Raw genomic sequence first — 20045 nt, 5'->3', positions numbered from 1 at the left:
AATGTAAATTCATACGTATTTGTGATTCTTCAAGCTTGGTTTTCCTCTCATGCTGATGTAAATCCGGAGTTACTTCTCTGAAGTCAGCAGAGCTACATCAGTGGTAAACTGGCATCAGGATAAGCAGGCCCTCTCCCTTTCCACAAATAGTCTTGTGCACAGTAATTTGCTGGTATGAATGCTCACAGAAAGTGAATACAAGGAGCTTTAATACTATCAAGGCAAACAACATTTTTTTAAACAAATTCACAAATAATTTTGCAGCATGAACCCAATTCTACTTATGAGCACTGTTTTTTGTCTTCTGCTTTGTCCTTTAGTGTAACAAAAACATCTGAATTAATATGCCTAGCCATCGTTAATATGAACTCCATTATCATGTTTCAATCACTCAAATTACTAGCATTAGCCTTTAGACTGACTTCCGAATTACAGATGAGAGGGTTACACAATAGACATTGGAGAATCACTTTAAAAAAAAAAGAGTATTCCACAATCCTTCATTGAAATACCATCCAGCAATTAAGAGAACCAAATCTAGTCAGACTGAGAAGCAGTCACATGAGTATACAATACAATAAACACACAGTGTAGAAAAGCAGAGGCCATTGAACTTTATTTCACTTCCCAACTGCAGCGTTACTCATAATTCATGGGTATACTCGCCTTTCAACCTTCAAAACCTTTCCCCGAGTATTTGCAGGAGTCTCACATAAATATTGCTACAGTAAGTAACATCAACACTTAGCTGTTTTTCAGGAAGAGCTGTGTGATATTATTATGGTATTCCATTAACCTAGCTGCAATGTGCAGGAGGTCTAAATCAAATCATACCGATTAAAGGTAACAATTACACATGTACAAAAGAACAATGGCAGGGAAAAGTTTATTCCAACCTGCCCATATTTCAAGGTATAAATGACAGTGATGGTTCCTTCGTAGTCTTTAATGGCCAAGTGGGACATCATGTTTGTGTTGGCAAAATGACTCTGAGTGAACACAGAATGAAGCGTATGTTAATATATTGTTTATCTACAGCTGAAAAAAAGAATGGATCTACAAACTGCTTTATTTTGTGAGGATGGTAACCTCATTCCAAAGCATCAGGGAAAACGGCCATTTAATTAAAACAACCAAATGTTGTGAAATAATTAATACAAGATCCTTCCCTGAATTGGTTTTAAAACCTGACTGTCAAAAAAATAAAATTAGAATTACTAAATTTAAATTTAAACAGGGAGTTAAGAGAACCAACTCATACCACAATACATGCTTAAGTACTTTCATCCATCCCCCTTCAGGGACAGACTTAAATGTGTGCTCAACTATAAGCATGTGCTTGAAGCCCATTAACTTCAATGCAATTTAAGCATGTGCTTAAATTCATTTCTTGACTGTGAATACTTTCCTGAGTCAAGGCCTAAGAAACAGCCTTTTCATGATGGCCCAGATCCATCAAAGGTATTTAGTTATTTGATTTCAATAGGCATTAGGCACCTAAATACTTCGGAGGATCTGGGCCATCTGCCTACAACTCCAACTACTTTTACAGAGCACTCACCATCATACTTCATGAAATACAGTTCACTCAGACCTCAGCAAAAGGATTGAGGGAGTTGCTCACGTATCCTTCGAAGAGTTAATCTTGTTACGTATTAGAGTGAGATGCGCAAAACTGCATGTAGGGAGGAGGGAGGCAAGCTGCACTGAAGAATTCAAAGCCTAATTTCACTGCAGAAGCGAGAGAATAAACAGAAATAACAATTCGTTAGTCTGAGCTGAAGAAGATAGGGAGAGACTACCAATAGTGATGCACTCAGACACATTCTACTAGCTCATTTACATGGAAAAATAGTCAAAATTTCAATATATGTACAATATACCTATCTAAATGACCCACTACAAAACATCACATTGCAGTCTGCGTCTCTGAATTAAGCAGCCAGCATAACCTGCTGATTTGGAATTGCTTTTCTTTCAACTTTACCTAGATTCTCTGCCTACATTCAGTATTATAGCAATCTAGGATCTCTTTCCACTCTGCTGAGGAGTTCTCTTTTTGTTTTCCCCCCCTGAACTGGAGAAGTCTGATTGCCGTTTTATGTGAGTGCTTTGTTGCAGACATCTGAAGACTGGCTTTGTGGTTGTGTGGGCTCCCAGTGGGAGAACCCTGAAACTGGATGGTATAGTCTAAACCGTCTCAGAAAGCTGCACTTATCCTGGACTCTACTTTTATTTCTTTCCTACAGTTGAGCTGTAGTCTATCCACATTACTATCTGATATTACAGATCACCTCCTTGAAGGGTGATAAAAAGCTTGTACCGCCTAATGCTAGAGAGAAGCTGTGATTGTTTGGTGATGTTTTCAGATGCACTTGGGAACTGTATCTGTTGTGTGTTATCATCAGCTTAATTAAGATAAGGATATGGAGTTTGTTACAGGGAAAAGAAAACAAATGATTTATATGGCATTAATTGTACTGATGAAGTGCAGGTTTATCAAGATGCATAAATACAAATGCAATATGAATTCAAATAAGATGATAAAATGAAGTGCTAGAGTTCTTTTCAACAACTTTCCATAATTTTCAAAGTTTCCTAAACAATAAAGTGTGCTGTCTGCCAGGAAGAAAGTTTGAAGTGAGATAGGGACAGAGGCAGAGGGCAGGACTGACTATACAGATAAAAATAAAATGTAAAGCTGACTTTAGATGAGTGAATTTGATCCAGTGGAAGAAAATTCACTCTGCTCCCTGCCATGCAGGTAGCATGTTTGCCTGTGACGGCAGCAGATTATTTGTTCTTTTTCCCTGACACTGAACTAAAGAATGCATTGTGGGAAAACCATCATGACACATGACACAGTGCAAAGGGGGATCACAGCGTGAAGCAGCATCAAGGGGCTTACTTGGCCTTGATGCACTCTTGCACAGCATGGGGCGCCACAGATGAGTGTCTCTTCCAACTCAAGCAGTGGTGCAATTTGCACAACTCTCATGAGAGCGCATGGTGAAGCCGCTCTCAAAGCCCTCATGTAAACAGGGCCAAAAAAAAAAAAAAAAAAAGTAAAGCCTTCTGCACCATGCACAGAAAAAAGCACAAAAGGAGATAGTTCAAAAGAGGTTTTGCCCAAGGGGAAGAGGGGGAGAGAGAAATTTAATACGAATATTAGAAGCAAATGAGAGGCTTAAAAACAAAAGCTTGCAGTTAGCACAATTGGGAGAGGAATGGTCAGAAGAACTAAAGTACAGCAAGGCACTGGATGGCAAACCACAAATGGAGATTTATGTGCCAAGGAAAAACTGTAATTGAAATAAAGATACTAATATGTTTCTGCATCACAAATAGGCCCGGAAACTTCTTCAGAATTGCCTAAGTTCAGATCATACGTTTGCATAAAAAGAGAGAAATAAAGCCCTGCTATAAGTGTTCCTTGCTAGCCTGTCTCTGAGCAACAGGCTCTCCTGTGTTCCCACTCCCTTGTTGCTCCTGCTTATCATAATACGCCACTTTTGCACAGCAGATTTACATTTCAAAAATGCTGTATCGCGGCTCTAAAATTAATTATTAATCTTTCATCAGTCCCTTCCACAGATACATTTTTAACTTTGATTTTGCTACCCATTCAGAAGTGGGGGGAGTGGAAGGGGAAGAAGCTTTAATCTTGTCACTTTTCTTTTGGGTTCTGTTCTTGTGTGTTACCACTTCTAGCCCCATAAGTGCTCTGAAGGTAGAACTTTAACTTTTGTTCTTGCTTTTAAAAGACATTTAAAACAGTTGGGAGAAACAGGACATTTTTTACCCTGTGGGCTTCACTCACAGATGGTCAGAAAAGCTCATTTGGCCTTGAATTTTAGTCCTCATGAGGGTATATTGTACCACTTTGCCAGCTCTGGACTGGATTGTTACTTGAACTATATGCCTGTGCAGGAGAGTAAGAATGCCCACTTGCACTCCTGCAGGTCCTGTCCAGAACATTGGTCCAGGTGGTGCCTGCTTCCTCCCCTACCCAGAGGTTGGTGGGTGGGGTCAGGTAAGAAATGGGCAAAACCTTGGCTGTATCAGCCAGCACAGTGGAGTCAGTCAGATGAGGAGCAGCAAAACTATCATTAACAAAAGTCAATTATTACCCTCCCAGAGCAAGTGGGGAGGAGGGAGGAAATTGTGCATCAGAGACGTGTTTGAGGCATAATGCTTGCTGTTGTTAGACCTGGGATGCTGTGTTATATCCTTCACCCCTTGCTTGGGATTGTGCCTAATGGCACAACCTAGCCCATTAGATGGGCCAAACAAATACCTGTGAAATAACCAGCAATAAAGGAGACAGTTTCTAAAGGATTATTGAAAATGGATTCCTATTTGCCTTTAAGCTGCAAAATTGACAAAGCATTAGATTAGCAACTAATCACACACATGCACACAGCACTAGTGTACAAACCTGTGCTAACACAGAACTAAAATGCTTCGTGCAGGCTGCAGGCTGAATTAAGAAGAAAAAAAACTAGCAATGCTCCATTAGGTGCCCTGTTTTAAAATAATATTCTGCTTAAAAGAAACAAAATAAATAAATAAAATAACCAGCCTCTCTTCACATATGCCAGTACAACATGGTATCTATTTAAAGGCCAAAGACATCCATTTATAAGAAACCCTACTTTACATTTTTATTCACATGTATAGGCTAAGAAATATATACTACTTCCAACAGTTCACTATTTTATGTGAGCTTTACTGGGTGCATGTTTGGATGAATGTGTCTCAGAATGTTGTATTTAATCAGAGATTAATTTGAATCAATAGACTATAATTTACAAGAAATCAGATAAAGTACAAGGGAAAAATAAAGCAGAAAATCCAGTGCAAAACATACAATTGGTTGGATTTTTTCTCTCCACGTATTACCAGGAAAGTAGTCCTGCCTATGATATAATATATATCCTCTCAGTTTGTCACTGTATTCACTCACTCATGATCGTGTTTGAGTGGTATCCCTCCCTGTTTTAGCTGTAGTGTCAACAAGCAAGTCTGGTAGAAACTGCACATACTGCTCCTTAAGTTTAGCACCTTAATTAGGGTTGTAGTTCAACAATAATAATAAATTAGCATTTGCATAATGTGCAAAGCACTGTACAGACATTAACTATCACAGCACACTAGCGGGTAAGTATTATTATCATCCTCCTTTTGCAGCTGGAGAAACTGAGATAGCCTCGAGCTTGTTTCAGGGGGGCCTCCAAGCAGGGCCAGCATTAGACATGCTGGGGACCAGGGCAGAAAGCTAAAGCCCCACTGCTTGGGGCTGAAGCCCAGGTCCCTGAGCCCCACCACCTGGGGCTGAAGCTGAAGCCTGAGCAATGTATCTTCATGGGGAGCCCCTGTGGCATGGGGGCCCAGGCAATTGCCCTGCTTGCTACCCCCTAATGCCGACTCTGGCTTTTATATGCAGAAAACCAGTTACTGTGACACAGGTGGGCCATGGAGGTTTTTATAGCATGCTGGGGGAGGCCTCAGAAAGAAAAGGTTTGGGAACTTCTGCTCCAGAGCCTGATATCAGCATGTACTGGCAGGTCCCTTTACAGTGTATGTGACTCTAGCATTATAATTTGCTATTTTTAAAAGCAGATTGTGGTTTCAGTGTGTTGATGCTAAGTGTGCACGTACACAGAACTGTGTATGGATGATCAGTGAATACCCATTTCCAGAGGGGAAGCATGGAGGGTCATGCAGGGTCATGTGCTCCGCCCCCCTCCCCGCCCCCGCATGCTCACATGGACTAAACATGCTCTGTAACACTGCTGAAGCTGTCTGCCCTCAGTCCGCCCCCCCCATTTTACCCCCCCGCAGGGGTATTGGCGGGCACTGGTCATCTCTGCCCATTTCTGCTGTATGCCACCATAATGCACTGGAGATGAGGTGCAATAAATAATCCCACAGTCTCATTCTGGGGATGCAAAGCAAGAGCAAATAACGATAACAACAGGGCTTGTTTCCTAAAAATAAGCAGGGCTTATGTGCTGGTGTCACAGAGGTTACTCCCTGTGGAGTGCACTGAATTCCTTATAGCTAAATAAAAATAGACAGATCACGTAGCTGCAGAGTAAGACATGAGTACGGTTTCAGCAGGAATGTAGCTCCATGCAAAAATCCAATATTGGCCTTGGGACACATCCCTTTTTGCCCATATAACATTGAATAATGTGTGTGGCTGACAATGTAGTGATTCTTAACTGTGCACAGACTCTTCTCACTCAAAACGTAAGCTCCATTTTTTAATGTCTGTGGTTGTCCTTGTCCTCTCCCCATGCCCAGCTGGTGAACTGGTGGTGATGGAGGAGGAAGGCAGCACTTTGCCTCTGCATTCTCTCCCCTTCAGTTTGTCGAGCCAGTGTGATTCCTTCCACCCCAAGAAACACCTGAAGGAAGTTGAGCACTTATCAGTTACGTTAGTCACCCTTTTAAACAGGCCCAGAGGGTCATCCTGACCTTTCTCTGCATGGGATGGGATTTCTGTACTGGAACCAATACAGAGATTACACTCCCCTGCACAATGCCCTCAAAATAGCAGGGGGTGGGGTGGACGTGGAGAAGATGGCTCTTCAACAGTTGGGAGGAATAATTCTTCTGACTGAAATTATACCACCAAGCAGCAGATCCCATGTTAACTCCGACATGAATTTGAGAGGAGAGGTTTAAGGAGAACCTATTCCTGTGTGAGTTCTGTGCCCTGCTCAGCAAGGATCACCTCATTAGCTGGAGGAGCATCTGTGGTGGGTTTGGACAGAGAGGAGTGGCTGAGACAGTGCTAGACATGCTCTTCCTGGTTCCCTTTCCCTCTCCCAACAGCCTGCAGCATGTGTGTTTCAGAGACGGGGAGAGTGCTGCTGCTTTTTTGTTCCCTCCCCTACCACTCTGTGCTGCAACATGAGGGGTGGGGGATATTTTCTGTAGCATCATGAGGTACTGAAGGTACTGAAGCCTGTCCTGCTCACTCCTGCAATACCCTATCTAATCACCTGGGGAGTAAGTTAACTAAAATCTTCCCACCACCCACCAGGTAGGTAACAGAAGACTAGAGAGGGAAATTCTTTGAAAACAAACAGGAAATTTATGAAAAGGTTACTAACAATGTCAGGGAGAATAAAACAGATTAAAACCATAAAACGGCAATGTGGTTGTCCAAAGATGGGCCTGAAGCCCTGGTTCCCAATACAACCCTTGGCAATTTACACTTCTAACAAAATAAGCTAAACCAAGGTACCCCAGAACTGTACTGTATCTCGAAGGATCTTGAGTGGAATCAGCTGCGGGTGTTAAGTCACAGTCTCTCCGTTGCTCATAGGGACCCAGACCTGCACCTGTGCACCCAGTGGTTCTTGGGGACAGGAGGAGCTCAGGACCATCACTGCATTGGAACCAGAAACCAGGAGACTGCTGGTATTGGCAATCACTGGAACCAGGGAACAAGGTAAGTGGATTCAGGTGGAAGATACCTGGATGGGTGGGATAGATCAGGTAAGATGGTGAAGGAAGTTCTCGATGCCCATGCAAATGTGACAGTAACTGGCTGCCTCTCAGATGGAGAGCCCCACTGACAGGGTGTGCAGCCCTTTTATGCCTTCTGTGTCGCGAAAGTTCTAGTTCAGACTGGTTTGATCCAGTCTCCTCAGAGGCAGTTTCTGTGGCAAACCCTGTTTCCCACCAAACGAAAAAGTGTGAAAGTGCATTGTAAACAACCAAAACTGGACTTCCTTTTAAAAGATGGATTCCATTGTCCAAAATGCCTTATAACTAATTATTTTAATACAAATACAATAAATTCAAATGTGAACAGTGAAACAAGCATAAGTAAGCATGAATAAACATATATAGGGAACTCCGCCCTACACTGCCATTGGACAATGTGGGTTGGGATGGGTCAACCAATTAGCTTTGACCTGTTGGGGTGGGGGCTGTTTCTGTTTGCTGCTGGCGAGCAGCCATTTTGGGCTCTTGGGCATGGGTCCCAAGCATGACATTGCATGAGGAAGGGATTTGCCTCCATGTCTCACACAGCCTCATTTTATATCGCCTACCTCATGTGTGGAGAAGGGGAACAGGTTGGAACTCTGGCTTCCAGCCAGGGTCCCAGGCAGGTCTGGAGGTGTAGAGGGGGTATGGCCCTTAGACCACACTCAGATTTGTAGAACCTCCGGGGTGGGAGGGAAGGGGCATTGGAGCTCAGTGGAGCTGATGGATCGTTTGCGGGGTTTGTGTGTGTTTCCCCCTTGGTAAATAGTTTTAATAAAGTTGATGTTCATGTCTTATTGTTTCCTGGTTGCATCAAAGTCACTTAAACCTACATACATGCCAAACAAAAACAAAAAAAAGGAAAAATGACGTCCACAAGCTGGATGACTTTTCTGATGAACAGACCATTATGTTTCAGAGCTGAACTTGCCACACAATTCTCTAGCTCCCTGCAGGCAAGTAGAACCCTTTGATGTCATTAGCTACCCCTTTGCAGAAGTCCTAAATATTTAAAAAGCAGAATAAACAGTGTTTATGGGACAAAGCCTACTTCTTGTTCATCTTTCCCTTAAATTACCTACCTTCTCTATCCTTCCTCCATGAATAGAGCTGCCCCTTTGCACCACTTAAATTAAATTATGATGCAACAGCTCTCAAAGAGAAGGAAAAACTAGTGCATGAAACAGAACCAAGCTGTGGAACTTGTTGCTGCAGGTGATGTTTGAGGCAAATAGCTTTGTAAGGGTAAAAAGAAAAAAAGATATATACACTTCAGAGCTAAAGCCTGAGAGCCAGTAATCAGGGCGGTAGGGGGTTTGCCAGCCCCTCACTCCTCATATGCTGTCTCTGTCTCTGCATGACTAGTCCTGATGGAAGAGATCCAACCGGCCTGTGGTGGGATCTGCGTTTGCAAATAAGCTTCTCTCTTTTTCCTCAGCATCCCCCGTCCCCTGGCATGGGGCTCTGGACATTACTGCAGCCTTGTGCAAGAGAGGCAGACTTGGCCAGGTCCCTAAATATAGTTCCCATCCCAAAGACCTATCAGGATAGGGAAGGGGTTGGATATGCCTTTACCCTCACTGGATCACCTTACCTGGGGGTGAGGGTACTATGCCCTGCTGGATTCTGCTCCACTGTGGAGCCTGTAGTCGGCTATAATTTCCAGGCTGCTCAGAGGGTTGGGGATGCTGTACACCAGTGCCTCCCAGACGGTTTGAAAGCTTAGAGACCCCCCCACCATCCCCCGTCAGGAAACTGAAACACGTTCCTTCCCCCTTCAGCCCTGCCATGTGTTGTTAAAGGCCTGCACAGCTTAATCTGTACATGCCTCCCCCCCGGCTAGTCTGACTTGCTCCACACTTTGGGAAATGTGTGCGCGCACACACAGCTTCCCCACCCACATCCCTTCGGGCCTGTAGGAAAGCTATCATGGATCGCTTCCCCTGGGCTAATTCTGCAGTAGGATTTCAGTTCTGCTTTCTGGCTGTGTAATCAGCCTGGGCTGCAGTGCTCTAGTTAGTTCCAGGCTGCAGAGCACTTTGGAGCCAGGATTTAGCCAAATGTGAGTAAGAGTAGCATCTGCAGACACAGAGCTAAGATAACAGTTACAAGGACTATCAATCCTCTTGCTTGAGGGCATAAGCTGCTCTTGCTTGAGGGCATAAAATGAGGTCATGAAGGAATTTCTGCCAACAGTATAGGACTGAAAAATTACAGGATGTGCTTTAACAAGGCCTTGACAATTTATAAAGCCTCTGGCATCAGAGGCCCAATATCAGAGTAGGTGGGTCATTATTTCAGTACAATTCTCATGCTCATTACTTCTTTTTATAAATACATTTATTTATGTTAACCTAAAGCAATCTTCAAAGAGGCCCAGAAGGATTTTAAAGCTATATACAGATATGGACATATGTTCAGTCCTTCTGAAGCATCTGGCCCTGGCCACTGGATACTATTGGTCTGACCCAGTAGGGCCCATTCTTATGGTGTTATGTTCTTAGAAGACAACCATGCAAAACAACAGTAGTGAATACAGATGAGAAACACTAAAAGGAGATTTATTGCAAAGCATTTCTTAACATTTTGAAAAAACAGAATTTCCCACTTGTGTGCATGTGACTGAAGGAAAGTAGTGCATTTCAGACCCAGGAGTTTATCACATGATAGGAAGCAGTGTGGCCTGGTGGCATGAACACAAGGTGGGAGGTAGGAGTCCTTAGTTTTCATCGCACCTCTGCCACTGACTCGCTATGTAACCTTGTGGGAGCTTCTGCCCTTTTCTTTGTCATTTCTCAATGCAAGATGGGGGAGTGATACTCATCTACCTCACCCATAGCATGGGTGGTGAGAATTAATGAGTTAATGTCTGTAAGGGCATTGGACATATAATAAACTAGCAAGGGTAATAACCTTCACAAAGCAAGCATCAAGAGGAAGGGGTTTTCAGAGCTCTTCTAAGCATTCTTTGGACATCACTGTAAGACTCTGTGTAAGATGCACATGGGGAAAAATTAGCACAACAACCACCACCTTGGATCAGGCCTGCTAATTGAGGGGAAGGCCCCCTATATACAGACATCCTCGCTCATTGGCCACTCCTTATAGCACATTGGCAATTAGAAAATAAATTGTAATTTAAATATCCAAGAAAACAGTCAGCAAACAAATAATATCTGAATCCATCTGGGTCACATCTAGACACAAGAAAAGGTTTCCTGTAACCATATCCCCCCCAAATCAGACTTTGCTGGTTCCCTAAGTCTGAAGACAACCTGGGGCTTTGTTTTGTTTTCAATGTGCATTGAATGGTATGGTCTGTAACTGGGAGACACTATTTAACAAATGGCAAAACTACAGAATTGGCTCGGGTGACTCTATGTTCATATATGTATTGTCTGTTTTTGTCCATTGAACAAATAATTTCCATGTAATGTCAAGTTCTGACCTGCTCTAACTCTCAAGTCCACTGCATCTGAATGCAGAATGAAAGAAAGACTGGTAACTTGTGAGCTGCTGGATTAAGCTGTGTTGGCCTCTTTTATACAGAAATGAACTTGTCTTATTTTCTTTTGTCCTTACTGTACAATGCCACATTCTTGCTAATTACATTATTCTCAGTGGTCTCAAGAATCCTTTGAATAACAAGTCAAGCCAATGTTGCTGGGACCTATGCATTTACGCTTTATTGGCCACTATTTTCCAAGGGCATAACACTAAAGCTGAACAATTAGTCTGCATCTAAGTGTGCACAAATGCTTAACATCAGCTGAGCTGGATCTCAGTTTGGTTAGAAATGCCAGAATTGGTTCTGCCTAGAGAAGCGGTTCTCAAACTTTAGGCCACCCGAGGACGCCCATTTTGATATAAAATTGTTCACGGACCCCCCCAGTGCCCTGCTTAGCCCCACCCCACCCCTTCCCCCAGGGCCCTACCCCACCCCACCTCTTCCCACCCCCACTCCACCCCTGCCCCTCGTCTTCCCCTCATCTCATTCCCACTCCTCCCCCTCCCTCCCAGTGCCTCCTGCACAATGCTTAACAGCTGTCCCCTGGCATGCAGGAGGCACTGGGAGGGAGGGGGAGGAGTTGATCAGTGGGGCCTGTGGACCCCCTGGAGTACTCTCCTGGACTCCCAGAGGTCCGCGGACCCCAGTTTGAGAAACACTGGCATAGAGTATGTAATAGGAAGTCTGTGGAGTCCCCCTTTGCCATAGTAGGAGGAAAGCTTCCTTTGATTCCAGTAGATGTCTAGTGGTTAACAGCAGAACTTTCATTTATAAACAACCTCCACCTTCACCACCAGCTTCTAGTGGTTTACTGTAAGCGTCCTAAAGGTTATACCTTAGTTGTAGAACAATCCTGGGCAGGTTATCCAACCTCTCTGAGACTCAGTATCCCCTCTGTGACAAGGCGCTAGGAGTGCTCACCCACCTTTGTTCTGTGTGATCCACAGGGAGAAAGCACAGCGTAAATGCTAAATCTTGTTATTACTGCTGCCTCTGTGAAATGTTGCTGTACTCTGCACACCTGACCTTTGAGAGAGCATAACAGGAACCAGCCTTTCAGACACAAGACTCAATACAACTAGATTGGGAAAACGACTCTTAGGGCCAATATTTGCCTTCTGTACAAGCACAAGTAGCCACGCTTGGCACAGGTGGGTTTTTGCAGATGCTGGGAAGCGGCAGTAGCCTTTGCTGCTTTAGCTTTGCTCTGAAGAGCGACAGCATCATAGCATAAGAATAGAGCCATCAGCCCTGACCGAGTGCATGGGGACATGAAGGGAAGACCTGCGGTGCTACGGGGATCCAAATCCATCTATCTATTGCACTTTTATGTCCCCATATTACTACAATAACTGATTTCAGAGGAACAGCCGTGTTAGTCTGTATTCGCAAAAAGAAAAGGAGGACTTGTGGCACCTTAGAGACTAACCAATTTATTTGAGCATGAGCTTTCGTGAGCTACAGCTCACTTGCTCAAATAAATTGGTTAGTCTCTAAGGTGCCACAAGTCCTCCTTTTCTTTTTACAATAACTGAGTACCTCAAGATTGTTGAGGTATTTAACCTCACAACACGTCTGTCAGGAAGGGATGTGCCAATATTCCCAGTTTACAGAGGGGGATGGCAGCTTCTCTGTCCCCAGGGAGACTAAATTAGTAGCCTAATGTTCAGTGGTGGTGCTAGGCATAAGCAGACTAAACAATTGCTTAGGGCCCTGAGCAGCTCAAGGGGGCCCCCAGTTGTCTTTTTAGTATGTGTTGTGTGTGTGTGAAAAATATTCCTGCATGGGCCCCCAATGGGTCAGGCCCACCTCTGCTAATGTTACAGAGGAAGTCTGGTAGTGCAGCAGGAAACTGACCCTGGGTCTCCCAAGTTTCAGGCTAACGCTGAACCCCCTGGCCCATCCTTCATCTCTCCCAAACTCTTCTTTCCTTCACACACTGTAAATCCATACTTGATCTGCTTCAGGCAAAGCTCTCTCTTAGGCCATAGGCTAGGGGTCATTATTTCCCCCTTCACTAGAAACTAAAAACTCTTTGGAAAGGCACATAAAAAATATAGATAGAAAGGAAAGAAAATGGAGTTTACTTAACCATACAGATCAACAAAGAAGTACTACCTGGACAGCATCAATGGTGTTTGAAACCAGTTTTGGAGCATTCAATCCATTGCCTCCTCACTCTGGATAGAAAAGATAGGGTGTATCTTCTCACTGTGTTTATTTTTATAAATAAAGACCTACACCAATGGAGCTCTCCTGCTGACCTCATACTGTATTGTATTGGTCTCTCCTACTAACAGTTATCAGCTGGAATAACATTATAGCAGCATTTAGTCCAGAACAGTGTATGTAAGGGTCTCACAGAACATGGGGGAAAATGCACTTTTTTGTTTGTTTTAAGAAATAGCGAGGAAGATGAAGCGAGGAGAAAAACCCAGCAGAGGTCTTCTAATTGGAGCCAGATTTTCCTTTTGACCAGAGGCTAGATACTGACAGGCCATGGATTCACAAGGGCTCCAAGCGATCTAGTTCTGGCCTTTCCTGGCTACAGCGGGTGTCAGTGTTTGATGCAGGTAGAGTTCCTGTGGGGAGTACAGCGAACATGCAAAAGATAAAAGACAAATGGGATGGCTATAAGAAGCAATTGTGGCAGTGTCCATTTTTAAAATTAATTATTAACTAGGAAATACTCTCCTTTTGTTTATTTTGCCACACAAAGTTAAATCACTTGGAGGCCTGAAAATACACACACACACAAACAAAGTTTTTATTAAACAAATACTAGGAACCAGATTCTATCCTCTACCCATGCAGCCCTATAGTCAGGCCCACATGCAGAAGCCTGAGTAGGAGATAAAACTGTGATTATATCCAAATAGGGCCCAATCCTCCAAGTCCTTACTTTTGTGAGTATTGAAGAAATGTACAGGACTGGTCATGACAGTGTGGGTTTGGGATTGCAGAAATGTAAGTGAGGGTGGAATACTGACTTTGAGCAATGTACTTGGTTTGGCTCTTCATCATAGTTTTACTGCTTCATGCTATCAAAGGTAAAGTTGTAGGGAAAAGCATGGAGTGATCCTACTTATGATTAATTAAAAAAACAAACTCTTCCTTTGATCCTTATTTAGTCATCAGTACAGAGGATGGCCTCCCATTCATCTCTAACACTGTAACCTAAGTAAGGATGCAAATTACAAATATGCAAATAGCTCAGTATTCTATTGGCTCGGTAATTGAGCAGCTGTCCTGAAAAATGAGGGTGTAAGTGCTTTCACAGGGGAAGCAGCAGGGGCTGCTGTAGCTATAGGCAAACCAGGCAGCTGCCTGGGGTGGCAGATTCTGCCTAGGGTGGCAGAGGCAGCTGGGCCAATTCTGAGTGGTGCTGTGACCCAGCTGTGCCAAGGTGCAACACCACTCACTCAAATTTGGCCCAGCTGCCCCTCCATCATGACAGAGGGGCAGCTGGGCTAAGCCTGAATGAGTGGTGCTGCCACCTCCACATGGACCCACCACTTCTACCATAAATACCATGCTATTAGAATGCTTGTCACACCCCCTCCAGAAATTCCAGTGTGCGCCTCATTCCTCCCTCCCCCATTCTAGAACCTTGGTTCTAGGTAGTTTGAGGGGAGGGGGGGCGGCACTCTGAGTGGCAGATTGCTTAGAATGGCAGATTGTCTTGAGCAGTTTCTGGGCCACAGCTACAAATGTACTGGATCCAGGCACTGCGGACCATTATGGGTTTTCTACAGAGCAGTTGGTGCAAATGACTGTTCCAAAGTTTGCCACCAGAGGTGCTTAAAAACAGAAAATCTGTCAATCAGGTACTGAAATCATGCAAGGACAATGAATCAGGTAGAGAAGGAAATAACTGAAGGATGGTGCACTGGACACATCATAAAACTGCGATGATAGTGGTTCGCTTGCACTCTCAGCCACATGTGAACCCTTTTGAAGTAGGACCTGTAGCATTTTATCTGATGCCTGTAAGCAAAGTCACAGCATTAATACCTGCCTTTAAAAGGGAGAAGTGGGAACATGGCTGAGTTTAACCAAAAAAACAGTGCTGTCCAATAAACAAAAGGGATCTCTCAAATCAAAGACATGAACACCCAGATCTAGCAAAATGCTTAAGAATGTACCTATCCCCACTAACTTCAATAAAAGTACTCACATGCTTAAGTGCTTTGCTGAATCAGGGTCACAGTATTTTGGGACAAAAATGAGATACCCCTATGTAGTTTCCATTGGTTCGCAAAAGCATCTAAAGAGTTGTCAAGGTTCCTTCCCCACTCTGAACTCTAGGGTACGGATGTGGGGACCTGCATGAAAGACCTCCTAAGCTTATTCTTACCAGCTTAGGTTAAAAACAAGGTACAAACTTTGCCTTGTCCTTGAACAGTATGCTGCCACCACCAAGCGTTTTAAACAAAGAACAGGGAAAGAGCCCACTTGGAGACGTCTTCTTCCCAAATATCCCCCCAAGCCCTACACCCCCTTTCCTGGGGAAGGCTTGATAATAATCCTCACCAATTGGTATAGGTGAACACAGACCCGAACCCTTGGATCTTAAAAACAATGAAAAATCAATCAGGTTCTTAAAAGAAGAATTTTATTTAAAGAAAAGGTAAAAGAATCACCTGTGTAAAATCAGGATGGTAAATACTTTACAGGGTAATCAGCTTCAAAACATAGAGAATCCCTCTAGGCAAAACCTTAAGTTACAAAAAGACACAAAAACAGGAATATACATTCCCTCCAGCACAGCTTATTTTACACGCCATTAACTAAAAGAAAAGCTAATGCATTTTCTAGCTAGATTACTTACTAACTTTACAGGAGTTGTAAGGCTTGCATTCCTGATCTGTTCCCGGCAAAAGCATCACACAGACAGACAGAACCTTTGTTTCCCCCCCTCCCTCCAGAAAGAAAGAAAGAAAGAAACTTGTCCCCTCATTGGCCATTTTGGATCAGGTGCCAGTGGGGTTACGTCAGCTTCTTAACCCTTTACAGGTGAAAGCATTTTGCCTCTGGCCAGCAGGGATTTTATAGCACTGTAGTCAGAAAGGTGGTTACCCTTCACTTTATATTTATGACAACAGTAATGTGGGCTTTTTTCTACACAGGTGCTCTAAGGAGCACACTAAACATTGACCAGTTGCCAAAGAGACCCTGCCCCTTGCCAGCTTCCGCTTTTTAGACTTATAAATGGCCAGTTTGCCCAGTGTTAGAACTGCAGAAATATGGTAGACTGAGCAAGGGAGAGAGACATTTGCAGCTCGCTCTAGAGCGCAAGTGCCAAGTGCGATAGACCACAAACAGCGGGCTTAGAAAATGTACAGGTCAGAATAAAAACATATATTGTATTGAGCCATCATGAGACCTTTCCAGCATTCAGTTTAATATTTCCCAACAGATAGAGATTTTTCCATTAAATATTTATTTCTTGTTTCAGAGCCCGAACCTAAAGATATTAATTACCATTTTTTTTAGACGAAAGAATTGAAACAAAACCCTGAAGTGTTTGGGACTGGAAATTCATGTGGATTTTAATCTTTCATAATCTAGTCACTCTAAATGGGTCCTTGAACAAGATACTTCAATGTCAAATCCTTTTCTGATGCAGCAGCCATAAAGGAATCACTATCCAGAAGTTCACAATGTTCAAAATGAGTAAATAAAAACACTTTATGTGTAGCTGATGCATCTCATCCAAGGACTTTAAAGGACGTTCAAACACTAAAGCTCACCAAAATATTAAAATTATTTTTAAAATGGCTAAACTGAGGCACAGAGAAATTGAGTGACTTACTCAAAGGTCATGGAGTGACAGCGGCAGAGTCAAGGAGTCCCAGTAAGTTGCTCAGGTACTAGACCACTCACTATAGAGAAGATGACATTTCCAAAATCTTGGTACACAGGACAATATGGATCAAAAGTCACAGGATACATAGGCGGAGAAAAATAATCAATTCTTTTCCAATTCACTAGAGCCCTCATGTGGGATCAGTGACCAAAATAAAGAACTCAGGAGAGATAACTAGAACAGGAGTTCCACCCCCATCCTCAACTGATATGAAAATAATTCTTTACTGGAGTTTTTTCCCCTTTGCTTTTATAATTTAGCACTTCAACACAGAGAATGTTAATGAATTGTACTATTAAGTGGGACATAATCATGTCCGTGAGGGATCAAGGAAATTTAGACCTGGGATTGTCTCAGATAATGAGAGGCAATTGGGAGTTTTTGGAGGAGATGAGAAGTTGGCATGTGGAAATAATAATTATAGATTTTAAAATATTTATTAAGAAATGCTGTGTGAGAAACCCTCCTGGTTTCATCTGAGAGTCTCAGTAGAAAGAGAACCAGGATACCTGGTGCTAAAGTCTCCTCAAATCCCACAAAGCTTTAGTGAAGATCTGATGCTCTGGCTGATGCGCTGCAGTTTGCTTAGTTGATAGCTCATACAAATCGTATTTCCAGGAAAATTTGTGCACTGCAGTCCCAGATGTCAGCCAGATGATACAAGGATATTTTGACTTGGAATCCTTTTTGTCCCCTTTCTTGTTTTGCTTAAGAAGAAAAGAATTGCTTGTGTGCTGTTTACAAAGGTTTCAGCATGATGTGTACTATTTTAGCTGCTAACACAAACAGCCTCCTGGATAATCAGAATTTTTTTTGCATTTCTCTTCATCCAGACAAAGAAGCAATCATCAGTTACAATCCCACATGTGAAATACAAATTTAGCACCATGAAAATGAAAACTAAAGTAATTTGTACCTTTACTATTCCAAGGGGATTCATTCTTGCTCCGTTTACTATGAAATATTTCCTCTCTTGAACTCAAAGTTGTATAAATGTCACCAGCCATGAACTGAATCATAATAAGAAGATGATATCCTGGCATTTCTGGTACCAAGCCATAATGACTAGGCCAGCTAGTTAGCACATGTGGTTAAAATAGTACTCATGCTCTTTATATACAGTTTGCTTTCTTAGGTCACATCAATGTTGGACTCTTTGGAGTTGGTAACATGAAATGGAACATGAAAAAAATACATTTTAGAGCAGCTCTGATTTTTAATTAATGTTGAGCAAACAAATTAACATCACCAACAAAAACCTTTCAAACTATTTCTTTAAGCAAAGAACATTTCTTCCTAATAATAACTCAGTCATGGAGCTACAAGGAAAAAAATGAAGTGTACAAGTGGTAAAGGATGCCAGCCACATAACATCAGGATCTGGACGCTTTATCATGAGAGACTTGAAAAATACTTACAACAGAAACAACCACTGCCATTCTCCGACCTTCTTCTGATGAGGGATCCACCAGAATAAAAATGTGTGTATCTTCTGCTGTGCTCATCTGCACTCTCTCCCGCTCTATAAATAGATATGTAGTTACTTAGGGTTTGTTATATACATATAGGTCATACAATGGAAATTAAATGATATATGTATATTTCATATACACACAGTCCATATATAACTTTTAATGTGAATAAATTTTGGACTCTTATGAGAGATACTATTAGCACGGCCTTGAGGTAGACATTGTGGAAACACGGGGAGGGGAGGCATAGCTCAGTGGTTTGAGCACTGGCCTGCTAAACCCAGGGTTGTGAGTTCAATCCTTGAGGGGGCCATTTAGGGATCGGGGCAAAAATTGGGGATTGGTCCTGCTTTGAGCAGGGGGTTGGACTAGATGACCTCCTGAGGTCCCTTCCAACCCTGATATTCTATGATTGTAGAAGCGTCGCATCACAGCTCTGCTTTCAAGGTCAGAAATATTAGCGTTACCTTAGGATATGTCTTAACTGCAGAGTTAACTTGAGTGATTGGTACCATGGATTGGCTTAGCCTGGTCTGGGCAGCCATAGTGCAAAGCCAGATTCAAGTGTGTCTAGTTGATTATACTCACTTGTATGGGGCATTAGGATCTCTGGAGGCATATCCCCTGGTTCTTAGTGTGGTAGTAAGCTGAGCAACTGTATGATTCTTTCCCAGTGAATTGTATTCTTCTGGATACATGGGTGGGTGGGAATTGTGGGAAGGAATTGGAGGATTATCAGCACTCGAGCGGCTTAGCCTGTGTTCACACTGCAGTATTTGTGCTTTAGCTGATATCCCAGGATGGACCAGTTAAGACATCACCACACTCAGGTGAGAGTATTTTTTGTGTTTGCAGAAGCTAGGTTCAACCCCTGCAAATGCCCATGTTAACTCTGCAGTAAAAACAAGGCCAAAAATAACTTTAAGATGTTGACCTTGCAAGCAGAGTGGTGCTAAGAAGCTTCCACAGTGCTTGCCCACACTGCCTAGCTCAAGGCAGTTCTATTAGTATCTTCTCATATGAGTTTAAACTATAGATCTCACCTACAAACATAGGAAATGTGGAAGAAATGAAATAGTCTGCCTGTCACCAACTCCTTCACTTGATCCTGACTCTGCTCAAATCTTTATTCATGCCTTCATCACTTCTGTCTCAGCTATTGCAATTTATTCTTTTATAACCTTCCTAGATCCTGACTCCCTACACTTGGGGGCCACTAGGCTCTGTCTGTTCATGATTACCTGTATAGAATACAAAACTGCCTACCTTTCTGTTTTTAAAATTTCTTTACAGACTCTGGGTGAAATCCTGGCCCTATTTAAGTCATTGGTACCATTCTTATTGACTTCCTTGGAGTGTCTGTCTATTTTCATGCAGCCTTCCCTATCTGCTACACCTGGATCCTGTCTCTTCCAGTGATTATCTAATCTGTGAGTCACTCTTTCTTAAGGTGGCCAGCTTTAAACTGTATGAGCCAAATCCTGCTCTTGGTTATACTAGCATTATTCCAGAGTTAATGTGAATGGAGTCACTCTGACTTTACACTCTTGCAAATGAGAGGAGATTTGGTTTAAGAGCGCTTAAGTGAGTCACTGCTGACCCACCCATCTCCTTTCTTCCCAGCCATGGAGTCACCTAGCCCTAGGGCCTTGATTCTGCAATGAGCAGTAGGTGAGCAAACTTCTGCACT

General features: G+C 42.9%; 1 long non-coding RNA gene across 1 annotated transcript; it reads right to left on the bottom strand.

The window, feature by feature from the left end:
• Positions 1-842: 842 nt before the first annotated feature.
• Positions 843-18390, bottom strand: LOC140908198 (uncharacterized). Its single transcript, XR_012157802.1, has 3 exons — positions 18302-18390; positions 1562-1731; positions 843-989 (listed from the first exon to the last, which is right to left on the bottom strand). It is a non-coding gene; the product is annotated as an uncharacterized lncRNA (long non-coding RNA).
• Positions 18391-20045: the final 1655 nt, after the last annotated feature.

Source organism: Lepidochelys kempii, chromosome 3 (genome assembly GCF_965140265.1).
Source record: "Lepidochelys kempii isolate rLepKem1 chromosome 3, rLepKem1.hap2, whole genome shotgun sequence".
NCBI classification, from domain to species: Eukaryota; Metazoa; Chordata; order Testudines; family Cheloniidae; genus Lepidochelys; species Lepidochelys kempii.
This window is presented reverse-complemented; position numbering and strand designations above follow the sequence as displayed.